The sequence below is a fragment of the Tachyglossus aculeatus genome, chromosome 23 (genome assembly GCF_015852505.1).
Source record: "Tachyglossus aculeatus isolate mTacAcu1 chromosome 23, mTacAcu1.pri, whole genome shotgun sequence".
Classification (NCBI taxonomy): domain Eukaryota; kingdom Metazoa; phylum Chordata; class Mammalia; order Monotremata; family Tachyglossidae; genus Tachyglossus; species Tachyglossus aculeatus.
The window spans coordinates 21012389-21035655 of record NC_052088.1 but is presented as its reverse complement, the minus strand read 5'-3'; positions in this window follow the sequence as shown (position 1 = coordinate 21035655).

Sequence of the window (23267 nt, the reverse complement as noted above, 5' to 3'; positions counted from 1 at the left end):
ATTTTGAGACAGGTAAAGGAGGGTCCAGCCAAGTCCCGGTCCCCATCGCCCACTCCTTCCCGTGGTACGGGACTGCTTGCTAGACAGCTCGTATTTAGCCTGCAATTGTGTCTTGTGAAATCTCGGGGAAGAAATTTTGCATGGCCTAATGGATAGAATGTAGGCCTGGGTTCTAATTCATTCATTCATTCAATCGTATTTATTGAGCGCTTACTGTAATTCCCACTCCGCCACTTGTCCGCCGTACGACCTTGGGCAAGTTCATTCCTTCGATCGTATTTATTGAGTGCTTATTGTGTGCAGAGTACCGTATTAAGCCCTTGGCGGAGTACAGTACAACAGCAGCGTGGCTCAGTGGAAAGAGCCCAGGCTTCAGAGTCAGAGGTCACGGGTTCAAATCCCGGCTCTGCCAGTTGTCAGCTGTGTGACTTCGGGCAAGTCACTTCTCTGGACCTCAGTTACCTCATCTGGAAAATGGGGATTAAGACTGTGAGCCCTACGTGGGACAACCTGTTCACCTTGTATCCCCCCAGTGCTTAGAACAGTGCTTTGCACATAGTAAGTGCTTAATAAATACTATTGTTATTGTTATTATATTAATAAACTTATATGTTCACTGCCCAAAATGAGCCAACAGTCTAGAGCTAGACTGGCTCTAGCGCTAGAGCTAACAGTCTACTGAGCCCCCTTTTTCCTCTCCTCCTCCCCATTCCCCCGCCCTACCTCCTTCCCCTCCGCATAGCACTGTACAGATTTATTACTCTATTTATTTTACTTGTACATATTTACCATTCTATTAATTTTGTTAATGATGTGCATATAGCTGTAATTCTATTTCAATTTCTGTAATGTCAATTTCTGACGATTTTGACACCCATCTACGTGTTTTGTTTTGTAGTCCGTCTCCCCCTTCTAGACTGTGAGCCCGTTGTTGGGTAGGGACCGTCTCTATATGTTGCCGACTTGTACTTCCCAAGCACTTAGTACAGTGCTCTGCACATAGTAAGCGCTCGATAAATATAATTGAATGAATGGAGGAAGACTTGTATTTGCTAAGTGTCTACTATGTGCCAGGCACTATACTAAGCACTTGAGGGAGAAGCAGCGTGGCCCAGTGGAAAGAACCCGGGCTTGGGAGTCAGAGGTTGTGGGTTTGAATCCTGACCCGGACACTTGTCCGCTGTGTAGCCTTGGGCAAGTCACTTAACTTCTCTGTGCCTCAGTTACCTCATCTGTAAAACGGGGATTAAGACTGTGAGCCCCAGGTGGGACAACCTGATCACCTTGTATCCCTCCAGTGCTTAGAACAGTGCTTTGCACATAGTAAGTGCTTAACAAATACCATCATTATTATTATTATTATTATTATAAAGGCAAATAGGACTGGACACAGTACTTGTCCCACATGGGGCTTACAGTCTTTATCCCCATTATACAGATGGGCCCAGAGAAGTGAAGGGAATTTCCCAAGGTCACACAGCAGACAAGCGACGGAGGTGGGATTAGAACCCAGGTACTTTTAACACCCAGGCCGGTGAACTATCCACTAGACTATGCCGTTTCTCTAAGTCACTTCTCTAGGCCTCAGTTACCTCATCTAAAAAATGGGGATTAGGACTGTGAGCCCCATGTGGGACAGGGGCTGTGTCCAACTTGATAAGCTTGTACCTACCCCAGCGCTTACTCCAGTACCTGATACATAGTAAGCGCTTAAAAGTACCATGAAAAAAGACATCTTTCTGCCACCGATAACATCCTCTGAATTTTTCTTTTAATGTCTGATAGATGCCCTCGGAGGGAATGCTATTACAATATCACACGCTGAGTATTATGCAGTGCCTATAATACAATATTAGGTACTTGAGGAACTTAATTCACGGATGAGAATAGATCGGGTCACTGTTCAGAAGCTTAAATGGAAACAATTTTCCCTTTTGAAGAACGAGGCTAAAGAAAACCATTATCGTTAAGATTGGTATAGTTTCGTCAAAGATAGCTATGTTTTATTATAAGGTACCTGATTATTAGTAAAAGTACCAAGACTGCCACACAATAACAACATAGGAATAGATTAAGTTCTTCACCTCCAGAGCCTGATTAAAAAAACACTCAGTACTATTAGTCATAGTTAATTTGCAGCACAGGCTGGCTAGTCGGAAAATTGAATAGTAGCCTAATGACTTAGAGAAATCTCACCCAACATCACATTCAAAACTGAGCTGTTTCTAGTTATACAGTAGGTGTGACAAGTCATTATCTTTCAGCTGTCTGAAATTCCCTAACGGGAACACTCCAGAATTTTACCGATGACAGTTTAAGCATCCACCTCCATCTCAAAGCATCCAAATAACATTATGCGATCTCTGTTGTCGGATTCAGCTCAGTCTGACTTACTGTATATAATCTGAAAATTGCGACTACTTATTGCTTAATTCGTAATTGCTACATGCCGCATTGTGATTCAGGACGCAAAACGTTGAAATGTGCGTTACTCGGGTGTCATTTTAAAAAGTAGAAGGAAGTTGGTATTGTTTGTACCTGGATTCATGTCTGCGTGGGTTTGTTTTTCCCCAAATCAAATGTAGAAAGTGTGGTGAGGGGGAGTTTGCTGAAAAGCTGCTTGGAGTTCTGTGTTTACCTTACCAACTCGTACACAGAGCTTCTTCCAGATATCACCATTTTTAATATCAGTCAGTAAATGGTATTTATTGGATCTCACCATGCGCAGAGCACTGTACTAAGCGCTTCAGATAGTAAAATGCAACCGAGCATAAACCTCAGTTTACCCCTTAGTGGGGCCTGATTCCTCTGAGGAATAACCGTCGTTACCAATGTTAAATGAGAAGCACGGCTGTATCATAGTGGGTCCCGTGTCAGCAAACCTCTCGGGCTCAGCCGCATCTTCAGATGGCAAGGAATCGACCCCAGCACTTAGAACAGTACTTGGCATGTAGTAAGCGCTTAACCAATGCCATCATTATTATTATTATTATTATTATTATTATTAAAAGAGATACCCTCACGTCAGTGGCCATCATCAGATGGGGGGCTTGGTGGGAGGGGGTTGGCATTGGGGCAGCCAGGCAAACCTACTAGGAATTTCTATTCCACACTTTTGAAGCTGCCAATATTGGGATCCCCTCTTAGTAAGATTAAAATCATTAGTAGATTACGTTTAGCATTTAATTTTTACTATTCTCCTATTGTTGGCATAGGCTTGGGTGGACTTTCTGCAATGTTCCAGATGATATCATAACATCAGGCCGAGTGCTTCGCGTCGTGAGTGTCGTCTGCTTCCCAGCGTGGCTTAGTGACAAGAGCAAGGGCTTGGGAGTCAGAGGTTGTGGGTTCGAATCCCAGCTCCACCACTTGTCTGCTGTGTGACCTTGGGCAGGCTACCTAACTTCTCTGAGCCCATTGCTGCTTCTGTAAAATGGGGATTAAGACTGTGAGTCCCACGTGGGACAACCTGATGACTTTGCATCTCCCCCAGGGCTTAGAATAGTGCTCCGCACATAGTAAGCGCTTAATAAATACCATTATTATTATTATCATTATTCCCTTTCAAAGACCACAAAGCATAGCACATTAACCTGTATATATGTATATCTTGTATATATGTATATATGTTTGTACGTATTTATTACTCTATTACTCTATTTATTTTATTTGTACATATTTATACTATTTATTTTATTTTGTTAATTTTATTTGTTTGTTAATATGCTTTGTTTTGTTGTCTGTCTCCCCCTTCTAGACTGTGAACCCACTGTTGGGTAGGGACTGTCTCTATATCTTGCCAACTTGTACTTCCCAAGCGCTTAGTACAGTGCTCTGCACACAGTAAGCGCTCAAATACGATTGATTGATTGATCCTGTATATATATATATATATATATATGTTTACTCTTTTACTCGATTTATTTATTTTATGTGTACATATTTATTCTATTTATTTTATTTTGTTAATTTTGTTTTGTTTGTTAATATGTTAATATGTTTTGTTTTGTTGTCTGTCTCCCCCTTCTAGACTGTGAGCCCACTGTTGGGTAGGGACCGTCTCTAGGTGTTGCCAACTTGTACTTCCCAAGCGCTTAGTACAGTGCGCTGCACACAGTAAGAGCTCAATCAATACGATTGAATGAATGAATGAATGAATGAATGAACATTACTATTTTCCGTGAGGAGGTACATTTTGGTTTCAGTTGGGTTCCAACCCTGATGAGGAGGTTTTCCATGTAGTGTTTTTACTAGCTCCTTTCAAGCAGTTGTTAATATTATTCTGGCCAATTCATCCCTGTTCAGGGACAGATTATTCCCTTGGCAGATTGTCCAGGCTCCTGGAGTCTCCTCCTTTTTCTTTGGACTGTTTGACTTTGGGCCATTCCATTAATCACTGGGGTGGGGAGAGGAAATGAAAGGAGCTGAAATGCCAACCAGTCAATTTCGTTACTTGCTAGAAGCTCTGGGAGACAGATTTGGTGCGGGCATAAAGCAGTATAAACTGGTATGACAGCGTGGCTCAGTGGAAAGAGCCCGGGCTTTGGAGTCAGAGGTCATGGGTTCGAATCCCAACACCGCCACATGTCTGCTGTGAGACCTTGGGCAAGTCACTTAACTTCTCTGACCCTCAGTTACCTCATCTGTAAAATGGGGATTAAGACTGTGAGCCCCACATGGGACAACTTGATCACCTTGTATCCCCCCCAGCGCTTAGAACAGTGCTTTGCACATAGTAAGTACTTAACAAATGCCATTGTTATTATTATAAGGCTACATCACAGCTTTGATTTATAATAATAATAATAATGTTTTGTTGTCTGTCTCCCCCTTCTAGACTGTGAGCCCACTGTTGGGTAGGGACTGTCTCTATGTGATGCCAATTTGTACTTCCCAAGCGCTTAGTACAGTGCTCTGCACATAGTAAGCGCTCAATAAATACGATTGATTGATTGATTGATTGATTGAACCCGTGACCTCTGACTCCAAAGTCTGTGCTCTTTCCACTGAGCCACGCTGCTTCTCAGGATTGTCTCTATTTGTTGCTGTATTGTACTTCCCAAGCACTTAGTAGAGTGATCTGCACACAGTAAGCCCTCAATAAATACCAATGAATGGTCAAGCGCTTAGTACAGTGCTCTACACACAGTAAGTGCTCAATAAATATGATTGAATGAATGAATGAATTAATTAATTGGAAGCCTTCTGGAAAGGCACGGTCACTTTGGGGTATGTCGGCCAGAGTATCTTTTCCAGAGCAATCAAATTTGCTTGCTACCAACGTAAACTTGGTGTCAGCGTGGCTCAGTGGAAAGAGCACAGGCTTGGGAGTCAGAGATCATGGGTTCGAATCCTGAATCCACCACTTAGCTGTGTGACCTTGGGTGAGCCACTTAACTTCTCTGGGCCTCAGTTACCCCATCTGTAAAATAGGGATTAAGATTGTGAGCCCCACGTGGGACAACCTGATCACCTTGTATCCCCCCCAGCTCTTAGAACAGGGCTTTGCTCATAGTAAGCACTTAACAAATACCATTATTATTATTATTATTTTGCAAGATAGATATTTGAGAGGGAGTTCTCCTGCATCTTGTACTGCAAAGACAGAATCAATCAATCAATCAATCAATCAATCATATTTAATGAGCGCTTACTGTGTGCAAAGCACTGTACTAAGCGCTTGGGAAGTACAAGTTGGCAACATATAGAGACAGTCCCTACCCAACAGTGGGCTCGCAGTCTAGAAGGGGGAGACAGAGAACAAAACCAAACATATTAACAAAATGAAATAAATAGAATAGATATGTACAAGTAAAATAAATAGAGTAATAAATATGTACAAACATATATCCATATATACAGGTGCTGTGGGGAAGGGAAGGAGGTAAGATGGGGGGATGGAGAGGGGGACGACGGGGAGAGGTAGGAGGGGGCTCAGTCTGGGAAGGCCTCCTGGAGGAGGTGGAAGGCAGAAGCAGTGTATCCTAATCATCAGTCGTATTTATTGAGCGCTTACTATGTGCAGAGCACTGTACTAAGTGCTTGGGAAGTACAAATTGGCAACATATAGAGACAGTCCCTACCCAACAGTGGGCTCACAGTCTGAAAGGATTGACTGTAATGGATAGAACATGCGCTTGGGAGTCGGAAGGACTTGGGATCTGATGCCAGCTCTACCTCTTGTCTGCTCTATGACCTTGGGCAAATCACTTGGCTGATCTGTGCTGGTTACCACAGCTGTAGAATGGAGATTAAGACTGTGAGCCCATTGTGGGATAAGGGACTATTTTCAACCTGGTTAACCTGTATCTCCCCCAGCACCTAGTAGAGTGCCTGGCACGTAATGAGGGCTTAGCAAATACCATAAAAAAGCATACACCATGTTTTTGTTGTTGAGCAACGTTAACTTCATCCCAGAATTCTTTGAAGTTGACATTTTTATTATTATTATTGTCGTCCAGTTGTTTCCGATTCATAGCGACTCCATGGATAGACTTTCTCCGGAGCATCCTGTTCCCTGCCATAATCTGCGACGTTTCTAATGGCTCTTCTGTTATCATTCTCATGGTCTCTATCCATCTAGCTGGTGGTCTGCCTCTTCCTTTTCCTAGCATTAGTGTCTTCTTCAGGGAATTAGTCCTCCTGATTATGTATCCAAAATATACTAATCTAAGTCGAGTCATTTGGCCTTCCAAAGGACACTTTGGTTTAATTTGCTCCAAAATCCATTTGTTTGTTTTTCGGGCAGTCCACGGTATTCTCAAAAGTCTTCACCAACACATTTCAAAAGAATCGATGTTCTTTCTGTCCCGTTTTTTCACTGTCCAGCCATCAGATACATATGTTGTCACTGGAAATACCAATTTGTTGTTGACAAATTGTTGACAATTGGTATTTTTCTGGCCAGTGTTACATCAGCACATTTCATGATTTTTTCCAGGCTCTTCATAGCAAGTCTTCCAAACATTAATCTTCGGCGTATTTCTTGTCTCCTAGTTCCACATTTGACATAGTTGACACATTTCTCCAAATTGGATGCTGTTATGAAAGAATGATTAGAAAAAGAGGAGGATTAGTGTTAGTCATAGACCTGGAAGGTTTGGGATTAATTTGTCCCTCCCCATTTCCTTGCAGGGAATGACTAAACCATCCAGGGCAGAGGGTTATTTTGGGAAGGAGAGACTATCTTCCGTGAGCTGCCCTATAGCTCAAGACCCAAGAGTCTTAGTAGTCATTGGCTGAGTTCCTGAACCAACTTAAGCTTGTTGTAAGCAAGGAATGTGTCTTTCAGCTCTGTTGTAGTGTACTCTCCCAGGTGCTCAGCATTGCACAGCAAATAATAAGCCATCAATAAATAAGACTGATTGATATGTAAAGAGTTTCTCCAGCTAAGAGGAGTAGGGGCGTAGCAAACCCATTTTGTTCTAAGGTTGCATTTATTTGGAGGAAAGAGGTGAGTCGTTTAGATGGACAGAAATAAATGCATGACGAATTATATAATGAATACATTCCTTGTGTCCCAGGATGACCCGGCTTCAAGGGAATCAAGCGCTTAATACAGGGCTCTGCACACAGTAAGCACTCAATAAATACGATTGAATGAATGAATGAATGAATCCTGAGGAAGAATTGTGGCATTTAATCCTGTGTTCAAGAGCAAGTAGAGGGGGCTGTGAGACTTTCTGGAAGGTGCAACGGAAGTGTTAAGGAAGTGATCGGAATAGGTCCGAAAGGCGGCCCAGTGGAAAGAGCAGCGGATTGGGTGTCACAGGATCTAGATTTAATCACAGCTCTGCCTCTTCAGTCGCTCAATCATATTTGTTGGGTGCTTCCTGTGCCCAGAACACTGTGCTGGGTGCTTGGGACAGTACAGTATCACTGAGCTGGTAGACGTGTTCCCTGCCCACGATGAGTTTAAGGTCTAGAGGGGGAAACAGGCATTAATATAAATTATGGCTAAGTACCTAAGAGCTGTGGGGCTGAGGGAAGGGTGAAAAAACAGAGCAAATGCAAGTGCAACCCAGTTGCCACTTGTCTGCTGTTCCACTTTGGGCAAGTCACTTTCCCCATCTGTAAAATGAGAGTTCAATACGTTTTCTCTCTCCTCTCCTAGACTGTGAGCCCCATGTGAGGCTGGAACTGTGACTGACTAGATTATCTTGTAACCTTATAATAATAATAATGATGGCATTTATTAAGCGCTTACTATGTGCAAAGCACTGTTCTAAGTGCTGGGGAGGTTACAAGATGATCAGGTTGTCCCACGGGGGCCTCACAGTTTTAATCCCCTTTTTACAGATAAAGTAACTGAGGCACAGAGAGTTAAGTGACTTGCCCAAAGTCACACAGCTGATAATTGGCGGAGCCAGGATTTGAACCCATGACCTCTGACTCCAAAGCCCGGGCTCTTTCCACTGAGCCACACTGCTATTTGGAGGAAAGAGGTGAGCCGTTTAGATTTAGGGAAATAAATGCATGACGAATCATCTAATGAATGCATTCCTTGTGTCCCAGGATCACCAGGCTTCAAGGGACTCAAGCGCTTAATACAGGGCTCTGCACACAGTAAGAGCTCAATAAATACCATTGAATGAATGAATCCTGAGGAAGAATTGTGGCACTTAATCCTGTGTTCAAGAGCAAGTAGAGGGGGCTGTGAGACTTTCTGGAAAGTGCAACTGAAAGTGTTAAGGAAGTGATCGGAATAGGTCCGAAAGGTGGCCCTATGATAATAGTTACATTATCTCGTAACTATTGCTTAGAATAGCGCTTGGCCCATAGCAAGTGCTTAATAAATACTGTCATCATCATCATCCCATCATCACCCAGTGATCCCAGAGTTAGGAGAATAGGATTGTGAGGTGGTCTTTACATTTGGGTGAAGTTATCTGGCTAAGACCTCATGAACGTGGTCTATCCAGAGCACTAAGACTAGGTACACAACATCTTCTCTAGTGAGAAGATGGATGTCCTGGTGGTCTAGCTTGTTGTGGGCAGGGAACGTATCTGTTTATTGTCATATTAAACTCTCCTGAGCACTTAGTACAGGGTTCTTACACAGTAAGCGTTCAGTAAATGCGATTGAATGAACGAATGAACTGTCTTGTGCTGCTGGGGTTCCTGCCGTAAAGGCCACTAAACTGCTCCTAACAAATGAGATGACGTCGGCTGGGAGTCGGGTAGGATCATTAAGCCCATCATTGTAAGTGCTTAATCAATACCATTCGTGATGATCATTGATTCTTGCTATCAAATGTCCATTTCTCTGCAAGTGAAAGAAGAAAGGATTCCCCCTTCTTGAAAATACTCTGGCCTAACTTTTCCTCAGGTATTCCGAGTCAGTCCTTTGAGGATTTGAGAGAACCAAGGGAATTATAGGTGTCTTTCTGAACCAAACTGCTAAACAGTAACCTATCTCATCACTTGAGAAGTTTGTCCCATTTTGGTTCAAGTCACGACTCCTCTCATTTGTAGCAAGGAGGTCTTTGGAAATCGATTTGGCATTGTTTAGTTGTGAATTAACTTCACTATGTTGAACACTGATCAATTTGAGGCAGTTAAATTTACAACTAGCTAAGAGCATTTGAGCCTAAATATTTTTGCAGTTCTCCCTTTCCCTAAGGTACGGAAGAGACTTTCCTGGCTTTTTAAATATTATAACTGTATATTATGGTGTTATCTGGTTCAGGAGGAAATATAGCTTCAACGTATATTAATCTAGGATATAGGCCTCAAAATGCCTTATAAATATGCACTGATTTTATGTTTCAAGTTTATTGTGATTTTTGAACTGCTTATGACATAAATTATATATTTTGCCTATCTCATGATGTATAATGCTTTGCAAATTTTCAAAATAAAATGTGCCTTCCAGGGTGCATCATTTATAGGAATGAGTATAAAAGAGTTATCATCCTTTGGGTTTTTAAAATGTACTGGCCCATTCTCGCAATTATTCATAGCAGCTCCAGAGGGGAGAAAATGAATCTTAAATCACTTTCTATTCCTTTGGTAAAAGAAGGAAAAAATTAGTGAGCGAGAGAGAGCAGGAGAAAAGGGAAGAGAGATCACTAGGTCAGACATTCATTCACTCTCTTCTGTCAGGAAGTGAACAACACTTTTGAATAACAGGCCGTTAGTGTCCTTTGGGCAGAAAGAATTCTATGCTGAAAGGAAAGGAAAACATTTCCACTGAGATCTGGAAAATACCTAGCTCTCTGCATCTAAACCCAGCTTCCAAAGTCTGGTATTATTTTGGTATTCAGTTGGAGAACTTTAGGATATTAATCCACATGATATAAATCATCTTAGTTTGGGTTATTTTTATCAAAAGAGCTGAGAGCATTAAGGTTTTCTACCAGCAAATTTGGGACCATGTGATTTTCTGCTAATTCTTGCAAAAATATTTGTTGACTCATTTACGAAGTACTTTCTTTTTTTAGACACCCAGTTGGAACAATTAAAAAAAAAGGGTCCTTTTTATGGTATGTAAGTGCTTACTGTGTTTCAGGCTCTGTACTAAGCACTGGGGGGGGATACTCGCTAATCGGGTTGGATGCAGTCAATGTCCCCCGTGGGCCCACAGTCTTAATCCCCATTTGACAGATGAGGTAGTTGAGGCCCAGAGAAGTTAAGTGAGTTGCCTAAGGTCACAGAGCAGACAAGTGGCAGAGTGGAGACTAGAACCCAGGTCCCTCCGACTCCCGGTCCAGTGCCGTATCCACTACGGAACAACCGCTTCATCTTTATCTTTAAAATGAAAATAAAAACTTCCTCATGCTAGAGATTCTTAGAAGTATAGATAATTCCGTCACACTGTGTGAATACATGCTTGGGTATAGCCAGAGCAGTGCCCTAGATGTATTTTGTGATAAAGTTGGTGACTGGATAGGCGAAGGGTAAGCGGAAGTGGTAGGGAAGACTTGGATGGGCATTCTCTTGGTAATCCGGAGAGGCATGGGCTTCTGATAGTCGGGGGAAAAATGAGAAAAAAAATTGGGGGCGTAAGGTCCTCGTGAACATTGGAATAGGTTGGGAAGGGGGAGTTTGTTCAGACTTCGGAGGGAAGGTAGGGGCAGGAAAGCCACTCTGGAACTAATAGGGACAGGGTGGGACTTCCTAACTGGAATTCATTTGAATATGGAGAAGTCATTTCATTATAATAATAATGATGATGGCATTTATTAAGCACTTACTATGTGCAAAGCACTGTTCTAAGCGTTGGGAAGGTTACAAGCTGATCAGGTTGTCCCGCGGGGGGGCCTCATAGTCTTCATCCCCATTTTACAGATGAGGTACTGAGCCCCCTCCTTCCTCTTCCCCTCCTCCCCCTCCCCCCCACCTTACCTGCTTCCCCTCCCCACAGCACCTGTATATACGTATATATGTTTGTACGTATTTATTACTCTATTTATTTTATTTGTACATATTTATTCTTTTATTTTATTTTGTTAATATGTTTTGTTTTGTTCTCTGTCTCCCCCTTCTAGACTGTGAGCTCACTGTTGGGTAGGGACCGTTTCTATATGTTGCCAACTTGTACTTCCCAAGCACTTAATACACACAGTAAGCGCTCAATAACTACGATTGATTGATTGTTGGGTAGGGACCATTTCTATACATTGCCAACTTGTACTTCCCAAGCGTACAGTTCTCTGCACACAGTTCTCTGTACAGTTCTCTGCACACAGTTCTGTGTACAGTTCTCTGCACACAGTAAGTGCTCAATAAATATGATTGAATGAATGAATGGAAGGTAATTGAGACCCAGAGAAGTGAAGTGACTTGCCCAAAGTCACACAGCTGACAAGGGGCGGAGCCAGGATTTGAACCCACAACCTCTGGCTCCAAAGCCCGGACGCTTTTTTTTTAATTGTTCCAACTGGGTGTCTAAAAAAGATAAAGTACTTAGAAAAGAAAGTACTTAGGGTTTCTCAGCGTGGCCGTAGCATGGGCCCGGGAGTCAGAAGGTCATGGGTTCCAATCCTGTCGTTGCCACGTGTCTGCTGAGTGACTTTGGACAAGTCAGTTCACTTCTCTATGTCTGTTACCTCATTTTTAAAATGGGACTGTGAGCTCCAAGTGGGACAGGGACTGTGTCCAACATAATAATAATAATAATAATAATAATAATAATGGTATTTAAGCGCTTACTATGTGCACAGCACTGTTCTAATTGCTGGGGAGGTTACAAGGTGATCAGGTTGTCCCACGGTGGGGGCTCACACAATTTTAACCCCCATTTTCCAGATGAGGTAACTGAGGCCCAGAGAAGTGAAGTAACTTAATAATAATAATAATAATAATAATGGCATTTATTAAGCACTTACTATGTGCAAAGCACTGTTCTAAGCGCTGGGGAAGTTACAAGGTGATCAGATTGTCCCACAGGGGGCTCACAATCTTAATCCCCATTTTACAGATGAGGTAACTGAGGCCCAGAGAAGTTAAGTGACTTGTCCGAAGTCACACAGCTGACAATTGGCAGAGCCGGGATTTGAACCCATGACCTCTGACTCCAAAGCCCGGGCTCTTTCCACTGAGCCACGCTGCTTCTCCAAGCGTGGAGCGTGGACTCCAAAGCCTGGGCTCTTTCCATGACCACATTGTATGTACCCCAGGGCTTAGTACTGTGCCTGGCACAAAGTAAGCACTGAAATACCATTATTGTTATTATTATTATCATCATCATCGTATGATGGATGTCACTTGACAACTCAGCAGAAGCTACTCTACTGCCCTGCTCCCAGGCATCTCAAAGGTGCCCTGGCTGGGGTACAGGGAGGGCAGAAGGAAAATGGTGAGAGACCTCTGTGGTGGGTGAATGGGTATATGGGCTCGTGGACTGGTACTGGTATGTGAATGTCTATCTGAAATCATTTGAGGTGGCCTTAGTTTGCAAAGTTGATGGGGTGGTGTAGCTGGGAAACGTCCCGTGGTATGATTTTATTACAGAGCATTTAAAACTTCCTTAACCTCCTACACAATTGTTGGCCAAATTCAAGAGTCCAGGATTGCTACTGATGGGAGAATCTATCTGGATAGAGAAATACTTTGGTTGGAAAAGAGTGCCTTGGCTAAGGGTGGCCTTTAATTACCTGAAGGCCGGAGAGATGGGGGATCTGATTTACTGTTTCAGACAGTTCATTTGTTCATTATTTCCAGATGGCCCATTAATTTTCCACTGAGAGGCACTTTAAACCATTGCACCTGTTAGATACCTTTCTCTCAGGGACAGCACTCCCCTTCTAGTCTATAATAAGGCTGTTGGCTTCAAAGCTCTCCATCTCCTCTCCCCCTCCTCCCTCACCACCTTTCTCCCCTTCTCCAGCCCAGCCCTCACCCTCCGCTCCTCTGCCGCTAATCTCCTCACCGTGCCTCGTTCTCGCCTGTCCCACCATCTACTCCCGGCCCACATCCTCCTCCGGCCTGGAATGCCCTCCCTCTGCCCATCCGCCAAGCTAGCTCTCTTCCTCCCTTCAAGGCCCTACTGAGAGCTCACCTCCTCCAGGAGGCCTTCCCAGACTGAGCCCCTTCCTTCCTCTCCCCCTCGTCCCCCTCTCCATCCCCCATCTTACCTCCTTCCCTTCCCCACAGCACCTGTATATATGTATATATGTTTGTACATATTTATTACTCTATTGATTTATTTTACTTGTACATTTCTATTCTATTTATTTTATTTTGTTAGTATGTTTGGTTTTGTTCTCTGTCTCCCCCTTTTAGACTGTGAGCCCACTGTTGGGTAGGGACTGTCTCTATGTGTTGCCAACTTGTACTTCCCAAGCGCTTAGTACAGTGCTCTGCACACAGTAAGCACAGTAAATGCGATTGATTGATTGATCCCCATTTTCCAGATGAGGTAACTGAGGCACAGAGAAGTGAAGTGACTTGCCCAAAGTCACACAGCTGACAAATGGCGGAGGTGGGATTTGAACCCATGACCTGTGACTCCAAAGCCCAGGCTCTTTCCACTGAGCCACGCTGCTTCTCTTGCATTCTCTCTCCTTTCTGTCTCTACCACGATCACCTGTGTCTCCCCGACTGGGACCACAAACAGAATTTTTTCCTGCCTTGGTTTGAGGGGAGGTCAAGAGTGAGTGGCACCATTATAAGTGGGTATAAGGGCAAGTTACATCAGCCAAAGGTTAATCACCAGATGTAGCATGGCCTAGTGGAAAGAGCTTGGGCTTGGGAGTCGGAGGTTCTGGGTTCTAATCCTACCTCCACCACTTGCCAGCTGTGTGACTTTGGGCAAGTCACTTTACTTGTCTGTGCCTCCATTATCTCATCTGTAAAGTGAGGACCAAGACCGTAAGCCCCTTGTGGGACATGGACTGTGCCCAACCTGATTGTCTTGCATCGACCCCAGAACGAAGTACAGTGCCTGGCACATAGTAAGTGCTTAATAACAGCAAAGCATTTTCATTCATTCATTCATTCAATCATATTTATTGAGCGCTTACTGTGTGCAGAGCACTGTACTAAGTGCTTGGGAAGTACAAGTTGGCGACATATAGAGACGATCCCTACCCAACATTCATTCAATCGTATTTATGGAGCGCTTACTGTGTGCAGAGCAGTGTACTAAGCTCTTGGGAAGTCCAAGTTGGCAGCATATACAGTCCCTACCCAACAGCTGGCTCACAGTCTAGAAGGGGGAGACAGACAACAAATCAAATCATATTAACAAGATAAAATAAATAGAATAAATATGTACAAATAAAATAAATAAATAAAGAGTAATAAATACGTACAAACATATATACATATATACAGGAGCTGTGGGGAGGGGAAGGAGGGGGAGGAGGTTAGATAATTCGCTCAAAACTTCAATTTTTTTAAAGCTGTCAGTGGTTTCAACATTCCCTTCAATCATTTTCATAGCCCAAGACTTCTTTGATAAGATCAGATATTGCATTTTTTTTTTTTTTTGGAAAGCGTGTATGGCATTGTCCCATCTAATGGGTTTTGATTCAAGCAAATCTGCTTGCTAGTAACTACAATTACATTTAGCGAGGTAAATTAAATAATTTGCAAATGCATAATTTGTATGTTTGCATGGATTTGCGTGACTGAGCATAGCATTGCTTATGCAAAATGAGTGAAGGAATAAACAAAGGAAAATAAAAATGCATTTGCAGTTTTCTTTGGAAAGTATGTTTAATTATGCGCATCTGTGGTTGCCCAAAAAACGCAATTAAGCCATTAATCACCGCTTAAGCAGGCTGAAAAGTAACCTAAAAATTAGCAATGTGTTCCTTGCTACCTATATACTATTTATTTCATTAGCTCTGGCTTAAAATGGGAGTACTAGGGGGTTCAGGAGCCTGAAAATGGGCCAGAGAGTTAGTCCAGTGATTCTTGGCTACGGTAGTAGTTTAATGTTATCGTCGTTGATAACTGCTTAGTGGTGTACCAAAAACTTCTAATTGTAAGCGTAGTATCTTGTGTTTGCTGAGTTTACTTCTCTCCCTCTCTGCGTCTCTGGATTGGGTCTCTATCTCTCTCTTTCTTTCTCTCTTTTTCTCTCTCCCACCCTTGCCTGGTTTTTAGAGCCATTTGACATCCACTTCTCTCAAAAACCTTTTCTCTGCCTCAAGACAGGCTAAGAGAGGGTGAATTCAAGAACCAGCACCAGAGGGATAATGTTGGAATGGGGGGAAGTCAATGGGGCAGAGGCCAGCTGGGTTGGCTTCTTGTACTTGTTAATAAAATAACAAATAAACAAAACAAACCCCAATAACAGACCTGCTCGGTTTCCTGTTAGCCAAGGTCCCCCCTTGAAGAAGCAGAAATGCAAAGGAATGCTAAATTGAGGCATAATCCAGGCACCTAGGAGTATCTTGGAAAGAATCCGTTTGTATTACTGACTGACATGCCCAGGACCTCAAAAATAACAAAACTACTAGTAGAATTTTTTCCAGGTGTTTGGCATGTTCAACTTTCTAAGCCTGAGTTGAGACCAGCTAGAATTTAGAAAGCTAATAGATTCTTTTCTCTAGAATCTCTGTTTTAACACTAACATTAAGCATTTCTACAGTTGAATATTTAATTTTATTTATTAAGAGGGCACACACAGAATTTTTACTGTTGGTTTTTTAGCTTTATTTCACGTTTTCCCATCTGGAAATGTAAATTTGTGTTTTCTTTCTGTTGGTCGTTTGCAAGGAGATGATGAATGAGTGTGTACTAAGCCATATTATTGCTGTTATAGTTATCAGCAGTAGCCGTGGATCCATTATCATTTTCCTCACTGAAAACAAGTTTATTATCTGATAAGAAAATATTTCCCATTTGAGGTATTAAATTTCCCTTGTTGGTATTCTCAGTAAGACTCTCTTCCAAAGGAAGAAAATCTATCTTTTTGGCAAATTGTCATTCCTCTCATTTACACTGCTGTGGTTCTAACATCTTCATTTTTGCGGCTTGAGATTGCGGGTGTGTTATTTCTTGCCGTGCTTGCTCTAATGTTTGTGTGGAGGTGTGTCCCCTTTGATATTTCCAGACCAGTCACAAGTTGACAAACCTAATTATCTCTAGGACTTCTGACTTGCGGGGAAAAGAAATACTATTTGAGTTTACATTTGGACTCATTTTGGTCTTTAATCTGGGCAGGTTTGTTGGGGGAATGTATACCATCGATTTAGAAAAATGGAATTATTTGACTGGAAGGGAATTTGAAAAAATCATTTAATCTATTTCCCTGCCTCTGGGCTGTGCTCAAACTGGGAAAGAGAGCTGTCTGGTTTTTGATTTAAAAAAACCTCCAGAAAAGGAGACTCTGTAGTGTCTTATTAGCACAAACAATCAAAAGTAATAATAATAATGATGACATTTATTAAGCACTTACTATGTGCAAAACACTGTTCTAAGCGCTGGGGAGGTTACAAGGTGATGAGGTTGTCCCACGGGGGGCTCACAGTCTTAATCCCCATTTTACAGATGAGGTAACTGAGGCACAGAGAAGTGAAGTGAGTTGCCCAAAGCCACACAGCTGACAATGGCGGAGCCACGATTTGAGCCCATGACCTCTGACTTCAAAGCCTGTGCTCTTTCCATTGATCCACGCTGGTGCTTACTCTGTGCCAAACATTGGAGTAGGTATAATGTAACTCAAATCAAACAGCATCCCTGTCCCACACGGCGCTCACTGTCTAACACAAAGGGAGAAAAGATATTTTATCTCCGTTTTTACAAATGATGAAACTGGCCCAGAGAAGGTGAATGACTTCCCCAAGGTCACACAGCTGGCAGGTGACGGTGCCCGGATTAAAACCCAAGTCTCCTGGTTCCCAGGTCTCTGCTTATTTTGTGCAGAGCATTGTACTAAACACTTAGGAGGGCACAACAGAATTTGTAGAAATGGTCCCTGCCCTGAAGGAGCTTGCATTTTAGTTGGGGAGATGGACACTAAAATAAATTAAAGGTAGAGAAGAACAGAGTTCAAAAATAAGTGCTACAGAAAGAGTTGGGGGTTGGTAATTCTGGGTTGAAAATAAGGTAAGAAGACAAGAGGTTCATGAGAAGGATGAGATGTGAAGGGCCATTATTGTGATTATTATTGTATCACTTAAATGCTTACTGTGTGTCAAGCACTGTTCTATGTGCTGGCTGGGGTAGATATAAGTAAATCAGGTCAGACACAGTCCCTGTCCCAACTTGGGCTCAGCGTGTAATATGTAAGGGGCGGACAAACATTGAATCCGTTTGTCTTAATCCCCATTTTACAGACGAGGGAACTGAGCCCCAGAGAAGTGAAGTGACTTGCCTAAAGTCACCCAGCTGACAATTGGCAGAGCCGGGATTTGAACCCACGACCTCTGACTCCAAAGCCCGGGCTCTGTCCACTGAGCCACGCTGCTTCTCATGTGCAAAAAGCGTTCTCATTTTCAAAAAACATCTGAAAGAATAGAAAGCTCTCTCTACCTGGTTCATTTCTGATCAGGGTGTAGTTTGGCTTCTCAATTGAAGGGAGAAGGATGGAAGACTGTAAACGCTATATGGGCAGGGAACACATCTGCCAAATCTTTTGCTGTCCTCTCTCAAGTGCTTAGTACACTGCTCTGCACACAGTATATGCTCAATGAATACCACTGATTGCTTTCTGGATCTCTGAGGTTTCTTCTAGCCCTGTGATTCTCAGTTGAGAATGGGAGGTGTCTTGCTTTTAGACAAGAGGTAATGGCGATTAGGTATATAAACAGTAATCCATTCTGATAGGCTTCAGTCTGGTGGGATGCCTTGAGCACAAGAAATTGCCATGGCTGTGGTAATCTGCAATAGTTTAAGAAAACATAGTTGGTAAGGAGGTGGCCGACGAGATAGGTCTCTCCCTGAATGATCATTTCCATCATTGCACTTGGAGAATAATGATAATAATAATAATAATAATCATAGTATTTGTTAAGCCCTTACTATGTGCAAAGCACTGTTCTAAGCGCTGGGGAGCTTACAAGGTGACCAGGTTGTCCCACTGGGGGCTCATAGTTTTCATCTCCATTTTCCAGATGAGGTAACTGAGGTCCAGAGAAGTGAAGTGACTTGCCCACAGTTACACAGAGGACAGTTGGCGGAGCCCCGCATGGTTCAGTGGAAAGAGCCCAGGCTTGGGAATCAGAGGTCATGAGTTCAAATCCCGGATCTGCCGCTTGTCAGCTGTGGGACTTTGGGCAAGTCACTTCACTTCTCTGGGCCTCAGTTACCTCATCTGGAAAATGGGGATTAAGACTGTGTGCCCAACATGGGACAACCCGATCACCTTGTATCCTCCCCAGTGCTTAGAACAGAGCTGTGCACATAGTAAGTGCTTAACAAATACCAAAATTATAATTATTATTATTATTATCATCTGTGACCTTTGGGAATTTGATATTCACTCCACCCCCAACCCCACGGCACTAATGTCCGTATCTTTAAGTTGTATATCATAAATTATTTATATTCATGTCTGTCTCCACCTCTAGACTCTAAGCTCATTGTGGACCAGAAATGTATCTGCTGATTGTTGTACTTTCCCAGGTGCTTAGTGCAGTGCTGTGCCCATAGTAAGTGCTCAATAAATACCATTAATCAGTCATTTGGATTTGGTTTAACCTCACACTTTAACAGGTTTAATCTTTATGCCTGTGGTTATACGTCAACACTAACATTAACATTTTGGGTAGTAAAATAACAATATTTTGTCTGGAGGAGAGAACACTGAAGAGCCTTCTTTCTCTTTCTCAATATAGTAAGGCATGCATATGTTGGCTTTTCGCTGTGGTCTTGGTAAAGGTTTTCATTCATTGTTGTATTTATTGAGCGCTTACTGTGTGCACAGCACTGTATTAAGCACTTGGGAAGTCCAAGTCGGTAGCATATAGAGATGGTCCCTAACCAACAACAGGCTCAAAGGTATGAGCCACCAATTTACAATCTTACAATCAGTGCTACTGTTCCCTCTGGATTTAAGCAGGTAGGACATTTTCCATGTCTACGAGTACAACGGAGACCCTGTGGATGCAGTTGTAAAAATACCGTCCTAAAGAGGAAAACCACATTAAGCCGAGCAAGATGGTTGGGTTAGCAGGAAAAACCAACTCGGTTGCAATGTCATTTGGGGAGGCTGGCCGCTTAGGGTGAAAAGCAGTGTGGCTTGGGAGTCGGAGGTCATGGGTTCTAATCCTGACTCCGCCACTTGTCAGCTGTGTGACTTTGGGTAAGTCATCTTACTTCTCTGGGCCTCAGTTCCCTCATCTGTAAAATGGCGATTAAGACTGCGAACCCCAAGGGGGGCAATCTGTCAACCTTGTATCCAACCCAGCATTTAGAACACTGCTCGGCACATAGTAGAGCCCACTGTTGGGTAGGGACCGTCTCTATATGTTGCCAACTTGTACTTCCCAAGCGCTTAGTACAGTGCTCTGCACACAGTAAGCACTCAATAAATACGATTGATTGATAGTAAGTGCTTAACAGATGTTGGGTAGGGACCGTCTCTATGTGTTGCCAACCTGTACTTCCCAAGCTCTTAGTACAGTGCTCTGCACACAGTAAGCGCTCAATAAATACGATTGAATGAATGAATGAATACCATCATTATTATTATTATTGTTCACCGTGACTTGTCATAATCAGGGATGAATTGGAACTTCTTGCAACGGAAACCTTTCATCGTGCTTTATCCCGCCCAGACCTGACTGTTCCAGGGAGATGTTTCAGTCCTGGGCCGAAGGAAAGGAGGGGTGGATGGAATGGGGAAACATGAGGGTTTAGCACAGCTTCCGTCAAAGCACAACTGCAAAATCATAGAGTCGTGGGGCTCACGGGGCAGGTTCTGCTATCACCATTTACCGACATCGCGTTCGGATGCAAATCTTAATGTGAACTCCAACCCTCTGGGCAGAGATTGTCTTCACAGCGAGTCCCAGTGAACCGATTTTTCACTGCACCTCTCCTGGGGGGTGAATTCTACCTCATGGAGTATCCTAGAAGCCCGGCTATAAGGCCTTCTCCTCTATTAATGGGCAAACCCATTACCTATTTCTTTACTTCAAAATCTAATCTACCTTTTAAGAAGGAGTGTGTATGTACCCAAACCTTTATCTGAATGTTGGTTGTTACATTTAATGGGATCTCATTTCAACAGCCGGGTGTTTGAGTCTTCAGTCAGCCAGTGGTCAGAGAGAGTCGGCTGATCGTTGTGTGTTTATTGAGCTCTCATAGGGTGCGTATTACTGAACTAGGAGCTTTGATTTCTATTTCTAGAGTGGAAGTTAATTGAGGACAAAGATTCGTTTCTGTCTCTATGGTATTCTCCCAAGTGCTTAGGACAGTGCTGGACTTATAGGAGGCACTCAATAAATCTTCTGGATAAATTGATATTGTTTTAATTCAGAAACTGGCAAAAATGATTTTGACGTTATTTTTGACTGGCTTATTTAGTTGAAAGCCACTTTGCGACAGGCTAGGAGAGGTGTGGAATGGCAAAATGAAAAAAAAGGACAGATTTTATGTAGAAAAAAGACATTGAATCCTACTCCTCTCTCCTCTGACTGAAGGTGCATCTTCTAATCCCCTGTCTCTACTCTCAACTAATAAAGGTGCAGTAAAAAGAAATGTTCTTGATCTGAGATTCTCTGAAACGTTGCCCAAGTTAAACCCAGAAGGTAGGCAGGCTCCATTCCGGAATATAATAAAACGAGCAGGAAACAAGCTGTATGTTTATCACTCGAGGGGCACTTACAGTTTCTGATGCATGAGGAAAAATATCCCTTAGCTGCTTCGGGTTCTCGGGGTGGCTTCATTAAGTTGTCTAAAGTTCCTTTGACCACAGTATAAATTGAATTTTTCCATCTTCCAAGCTAGTGGAAGAATGATAAATGAGCTATAACCTTCCATTGGTGCTTCAGAGGAGGCTGGTGGGCAGTGCCACCAGAGCACCGTGGCTGAGTGCCACAGACAGAAACAGAAAAAAAGGATCCCTTGGAACGAATATCTTCATTTTATTTCCCTGGCTTGTGCATCAGAAGGAACGTGGAAAGATTTGAGACTTCCTCACTCTGCTTCTTCCCAAAAGGTGAAATGGGAATTGGGAATCGGGAAGCAGCACGCGCTAGTGGAAGGAGCGTGGATCTGTGAGCCAGAGGACATGGGTTCGAATCCTGCTTCCACCACGTGTCTGCTGTGTGACCATGGGCAAGTCGCTTACCTTCTACGTGCCTCAGTTTTCTTACCTGAAAATGGGTATTAAATCTTCCTCCCTTCGATTCAGATTTCGAGTGCCTGGTGGGATAGGGACTGTGTCCAACCTGAAGAACTCATATCTACTCCAGCATGCCAGACACATAATAACCCCTTACATCACTGCTAATATATATTATATTACATAAATATAATATAATATAATATAATATAATATAATATTTATTACATATATATATATAATGGTATTTGTTAAGTGCTTACTGTGTGCCAAGAACTGTTCTAAGAGCTGGGTTAGATACAAGGTAATCAGGTTGTCCCACGTGGGCTCACAGTCTTCATCCCCATTTTACAGATGACATAACTGGGGCAAAAAGAATAATAATAATAATGATGATGGCATTTATTAAGTGCTTACTATGTGCAAAGCACTGTTCTAAGCACTGGGGAGTTTACAAAGTGATCAAGTTGTCCCATGGGAGACTCACAGTCTTCATCTCCATTTTACAGATGACATAACTGAGGCAGAGAATAATAATAATAATAATAATGGCATTTAGTAAGCACTTACTATGTGCAAAACACTGTTCTAAGCACTGGGGAGTTTACAAAATGATCAGGTTGTCCCACGGGGGACTCACAGTCTTCATCCTCATTTTACAGATGACATAACTGAGGCAAAGAGAATAATAATAATGATGGCATTTATGAAGTGCTTACTATGTGCAAAACACTGTTCTAAGCGCTGGGGAGTTTACAAAGTGATCAGGTCTTCATCCCCATTTTATGGATGAGGGAACTGAGGCCCAGAGAAGTGAAGTGACTTGCCCAAAGTCACCCAGCTGACAGTTGGCGGAGCTGGGCTTCGAACCCATGACCTCTGACTCCAAAGCCCGGGCTCTTTCCACTGAGCCACGCTGCTTCTTTAAGGGAAATTAAGTGACTTGCCCAAAGTCTTACAGCTGATAAGTGGCAGATTTGGGATTAGAACTCCCACAACCTCTGAATCCCAAGCCCGTGCTCTTTCCACACCACAATCACACACGCACACACTCCCACAGATACATTCCATACACAAGTTGGAGTTTTCTCAATTTAGACCCCATTGCACCCCGGGGCACACAATCCAGACATCCTCCAATTCCCGGACACTTGAATTCCCCCTTCCCCTGCTCAAACAATAACGAGAAGAGAATTTTGGTTATGATGGTGATTGTGAAAGATCAGGTTGAACAGGAAGCTGATTCTGTTGCTGCTAAACTGTTCTATGCAGTTGTATGTTACAACTGCATCACCTGGCTATATAACAAAGAAATCCCACAAGTTGCTAGAAATACTTCAGAATCTGGCTTGAATTCACTGTTTCAGTGTAGAAGGAATATTTCTAGACTGTGAGCCCACTGTTGGGTAGGGACCATCTCTATATGTTGCCAACTTGGACTTTCCAAGCGCTTAGTACAGTGCTCTGCACACAGTAAGCGCTCAATAAATATGATTGAATATTGGAGGGGATGCTGCAACAGATTCTGTTCATCTGTGGGGAATAATCACTGTTCATTTGATGTAGGAAGCTGTTTGTTTTG